The following is a 6,059-nucleotide window of genomic DNA, read 5'->3' as shown; positions in this document are numbered from 1 at the left end:
TTTATATAAAAGTAGACCCTTTGGACTCAGAAAAGGTAATACCTCCAGTCTACTCTGGGTGAGACTAGTTATTTTGTGGATTGTCATGAAAGTTTGGTCTCATGATGAGTGTTGGTATGATATGTAATCACATCAGAGCATATCCGTTCTGGTTTGAAATGAATCTAAGCAGATCATATAAAAGGTATATATAAGTATTGGTCATCATGCCTCTTGAGACATAGACTACTATACAATATGTCAGTGGGGCCTCCTGAAGAGGATATCTGTAAGTTAGAGTACTCTATTTTATTTTGAAAACTATTTATTCATTCTTACATGACAAAATTTAATATATATACAAATATAGTCTAATACTGATACTTTGTAATATTTTAAATCATATATATATACAAACATGTGTGTACATATGTAGACAGCTTGATAGTACTAATAAGAATCCTTCTATAAATCATAATTGCTATTCTAAAATACAGAATATAAATAAAATATCTAGAATGCTTGCTTGTTATGGTTTGAATAAGAATGGCCACAAAGGCTCATATATTTGAATGCTTAGTCTCAAGGGAGTGGAACTCTTTGAAAGGATTGGAAGGATTAGAAGGTATGGCTGTGTTGGAAGAAGTGTGTCACTGGATATGGGCTTTGAGGTTTTAATAGTCCATGTCAGGCTCAGTCTATCTATCATTCTCTCTCTTTACCTACAGATCAGGATGTAGTTCCCAGCTACTGCTCTAGTGCCATGAGTGAGGACATGATCCCTCCATTCCCTCAGCATGATGATAAAGAACCCTTTGCAACTATACGCAATTACCCTATTAAATGCTTTATTTGGTAAGAGTTGCTTTGGTCATGGTGTACAGTCATAGCAACGGAACAATGACTAAAGCATATGTTGATACAAAGGACTGAAGTATTGATGTGACAGGTCTGACCATGCTGCTGATGGTAGAATGTGTGCTTTGGCACATTAGACTAGAAAACCAATTGAGCACTTTGAGCGGATCTTATTCAGCCATCCTAGTAGAAGATTGGACAGTGGTGCTGAGGGCACTGTAATATAATATGATGATATAATACAATGGGTCAGTTCAAGAAGTTTCAAAGGGGAAGAACATTAGTAAGTGTCCTGAAGGTCATTCTTGTCATATTTTGGTAAAGATTGTGGCTGCATTTTTTCCTTGCCTAAAGATCTGCCTAAGGTTAAAGTAAAAAGATTTTAGATTAACAACATTGGTAAAGAAGATTTCAAGACAGTCTAGTATTGATTGCGTCATGTGGTTATTAGTAATCACTCTTATGCAGATTTATAATGAGAAGGAGTATGTTGAAAAAAGAGAAATACAAAATGTACTATATAAGGATAAAAGGAGCACTAGGAAGAGTAATTGAGCTAAGTTAAGAGCTCAAAAATATAAAAAGTTTAAATAAAAGCCTGATGCTAAATGGAATAAATGGAGTGGAGACTTCAAGGCAAAACCCTTCACAGTTAAAATAAAAAGTATTTCTTAGAGGTTGCACAGTCCACCCTGTATTTTAGCTAGCAATTGATTCAACTGGAATTTGATCCGTTTGCATTAGAGAATAAATTTTTCAATCTTAAATTTTTAATTGCATTTTGATATTTTGGATGCACATGGAGGACTTTTTTCAGTATAGGAATTCTCACCCCTCATCCCCTACCCTCTATTTCTCCCAACCCTAGTTTACTCATGGATATCTCATCTATTTTCCCTTCCCAGGGTAATCCATGTACCCCTCTTAGAGTCCTCCTTGTTAGCTAGCTTCTCTGGTTGTAGTCTGGTATCCACTTATGAATGAGTACATACTACTTTTGTCTTTCTGAGCATGGGTTACCTCACTTAGGGTGATATTTTTTTAGTACCATCCATTTGCCTGCAAATTTTATGATGTCATTGTTTCTTTTTATTGCTGAGTAGTACTCCATTGTGTATATATACTATATTTTCTTTACCCATCCTTCAACTGAGGGGAATCTCTCAGTTTTTTTCCAGGTTCTGGCTGTAAATTTTTAGTGCTTCTTACTATCATGTCTCACTTTGCAAGGACATTTTTTTTTCAAGATGTAAAGTAGAACCTTCTTTTTTAAAAAAATAAATATATCATTGAAAAAAATTGTTCCCACTAAGATATGCAAGCTACAGTGAGGTTTTTAAATATCTCTATTTGCTTAGAGCTGTTGAAATGGCAAGCAGTAGTACCCTTTCATCTGCCTTCCCATTTCACTGTGCCATCTTAATACTTATCATTTCATTATAGTATTACAAAGTGCTTAGTGTCGACATATAGAAACAGTTGGGCAGACAGAAAACAGTACTGTGATGATTGATTTTTATGATAGTAATTTAAACTAGATTTTTCAGTCATAACATGGCTAAGTTAATTGAAACATGGAGATAGGAAAGTCAATTTGATCAGGGGTTATTAAAAGTAATACAAAGAATCAGTTTTTCATGTAATTAATTATGCTTTAATTTTGTCTCAGATAGAATTGACTCATACTTACAAGTCAATGAGGTTTAACTTTTTCTAAAACCCAAGTGAGCATTTAGGTATTTTCATTTTGCAAACTATCTTACAAATCTACCTACATTGTATGTACAAAAAAGATTCATCATAAGAAAGGACACACATTTAAAACTGTCTACCTGAGGGAGGTAAAGCTCTTTCACTATTAAATCTTTAAGCTACAAGGCCTTCTCCTCTACATTCAGTAAGCTGTGGCCATCTAGAGTGCCAATATGGACCTGAAAGATGGTTGTGTATTGACCACACACAGAGAATGCAGGTGTACATGGTGGTAATTGTGGACTTTCCTGCAAAGGGGAACACTCCAAATTTCATTTACAGTTGAAGCCTATTTCTTGGGAAAGAAATCATATGAACTTTGTAGAGCTGTGAGGTTAAGATGGAACACAGGTTAGTATATCTGGGAAAGGCAAATCATTTGGTTATCAGCCCAAATCGTAATTCAGGTACTGATTTCTTCCCTGGTTCTGACTGTTTTTCAAATTTTCCAAGTATCACAAATATTTGGTGGAAACATAGCTGATACTCCTGCTTCTTCTGTGCCTACTATTAGATTCTCTTTGGTGCAAGAGTGAATATAACCTGACATTCTCAGGCTTCATCAATAGAAGCAGTTTGTAGACAGCTTCTACACTTGCGGAAATGGTAGAATAGAGAATACTGTCCCTAATTCAGGTTGTAATGGTCACAGATGCTCTTATTTGTCCCTGTAGAAAGCAAGGTTGTATTCAGCTCCCCAGAGCCTGTTCTGATCTGACTGGTTAAGACTTCAGAGGAAACCCCAGGAGTACACAGCCAAGTAGGTTACAAAAGAGAAATCTGGATGTTACTCCATCCTTCATTTCCACAGCAGAGATAAAATGACAAGCCTTTCCTTTTCTTTATAAAAATTGTTTTTGGATTCCTTCTTATCTATAGTATTTTATCCTGACTGTTTCCTGTTATTTTCCTATTTTACTACTTCTCTTTTTTAGTATAGCAGAGCATAATAAAGTTTATACATATAATGGCCAACCTATACTCAGAACATGAGCTAAATGGAACACTTGTCTATTAATTCAGCATAGTGCTGGGGATATAGCTATAGCAATACAGCAAGAAAAAAAAGATGTTTATATATTGGAAATCAAGAACTAATGTATCCCTGATTGCAAATGATGAGTAAATGTAAAACATCACAAAAGTCATACCAATAGTCTTTGATTTAAAATAAAAGAAAATTTCTGAGACATATTAAATAAAATCAAAAATGGGTAAAATTAAACTTAAATCATCTGAGCTCTAAGCCAGGGTCAGTTGTCTATAGTTCAATGATGATGTTCTTCTCATTGGCAAAAGTAGTGAGCAAACATCCTGAAAGAAAATCATTATTTGTTACTCAACCTCAGAAACTTGGTTGTGTGAATCATTCTGGAAGGAATTTGTACAAAATATTTAGCCATAACAAACAATTTAATTAAAGTCATATGAATCTCACATGATTGTGGATGACATATTTACCTAAGATAGATATATTATCACTGATTTATCAAAAATGTGACCAAAGGGGAGAGTTATAGCTCAGTAGTTATAATCACTGGCTCTTCTTCCAGAGGACCACATTGATTCCAAACATACACATAGAGGTTCACAAAAATCTGTAACTCCAATTCCAGAGAATTCAATACCATCTGTTGGCCTCTATGGCTACCAGGTACATATGTAGCACACAGGCATACATGTACACAATGCACATATACATAAAATAACAATTTAAAGATTATAAAAAGATGAAAGAGTAAGACCAAATAGCTCAAGGGGTAGAGCAGATGTGTACACTGCTCCCAAACTATTTCTGTGATTTCTGGACTATGGTCAATTGATAGGACCTATGGCCAGGGGAATAGTAGAAAATGGATTGAACTAACAAAGGTGTTCTACTATAGATCTAAAATCTATGACAAAAATTGGTGAGCTAGAAGTCCATATGTGTTTCATATATGTATTTGGATGCAAAAAAAGCCTTTACAAAACTAATTTTATTGAACATCTTAACATTTATCTTTACCAGTTTTATTACTCGTCTAGCCTTCTCTGATTAGAAATGCAACTACAACTGTATCCTAGATACAGTATACAGTCATGTGAGGCAGAAGCCAAAATGCAACAGTCACACGTGTCTCCTGCTAATGGCATAATGAAGGTAGTGGAAGCCATGATTTCAATAGCCTAGACCAAACACAAGTCTGGCAAAGTGAATGGAACAGTGAATCATTGTATCTAGCTGTGGGTTTAAACAGTCCAAATCTTGCGGGACATCTCTTAAAATTTACAGTTGATATACTCAGTTCACTGTACAGATTCAACAATAACACCTTGTCCATCATAAAGCATTTATATCAAATGCTAGGGCTCACAAAAATATACAAATGAATTAGGGAACTTCACTGTTGAAGTCTACCTAGCAGTCAGTAACATTTGCAGGTCAACGAGGAGTTATAACGATCCATTGGAGAAGCATATCTATAAGATATTCTCTTGCATACTATATACTAAAACCAACTAAAATCCTGTAACTATTAAACATAACAGAAAGGAAATAGAACACTGAAATGTTTACTTGGTAATAGGTAAGAATGAAAACTAGAATTTGAATTACATTGTCTTATTATTTTCACACTATATTCCCATCTACTTGTAAAAAAAAAAAAAGATCCCATAAAGGCTGTTAGACAAGAAACCAAATCACTGTACTGATTTACCTGAAAAACAGACAGATCCCTTGTTTCTTTAGACTTCTTAGGTCTTTGTGTAAGCATGTATAGGAAGTCACAATAGAGGAAAGTGCCTTTCATTTGTGTGGTAGAAACCATGGATGAAGAACATGTTACAATGGGGATATGTGAAGGTGGTCACTAGGATTGCCCATATGATAACATCTGAAACATGGATAGGTAATTTGTATTGACATTGTAAAAGAGATGGATGCCCATAAAAGTCATCATTCTTCGGAAACAAAAGGCAGATTGAGCAATGCAGATCAAAAAGACAAGCTCTGTGTTGATAAGCTAAGGATATCTGAGACTCTGGAAGGCTAATAATGGGGTTGGTAACTAAACTCTATTTTTCTCTAAGATTCTGGTGTCAGGTGTGACAAGATAATGAAACGGTCAGTTTTATCCAAAAGGCAGCCCAGGATAATAACTTGAATAAATGCTGAGTTTGTCAACATTGAATTCCCAACAGTCTGTCATGACTTACAACATTGCCTTCATCACTGAGGTCTCTGAGATACATACTACACATCTGATTTATAACAAGCTTCAGTAATCATGTGTTGTTTCATAAATTCATATTTCTTCAAGCTAAAAAAAATAGTGCAGAAAGAAATTCAAACTATTGTTCATCATTGAAGAAGACTGAGACTCCTTGTAACTTTTCAAGTATCATGAAGAATTATACTGTTAATAGTTAGACAATTTATAAAATAGACTATTGGGGGGCTGACACATGTGTTTTATATTCTATAC

Source organism: Peromyscus eremicus, chromosome 6 (assembly GCF_949786415.1).
Source record: "Peromyscus eremicus chromosome 6, PerEre_H2_v1, whole genome shotgun sequence".
NCBI lineage: Eukaryota > Metazoa > Chordata > Mammalia > Rodentia > Cricetidae > Peromyscus > Peromyscus eremicus.
This window is presented reverse-complemented; position numbering follows the sequence as displayed.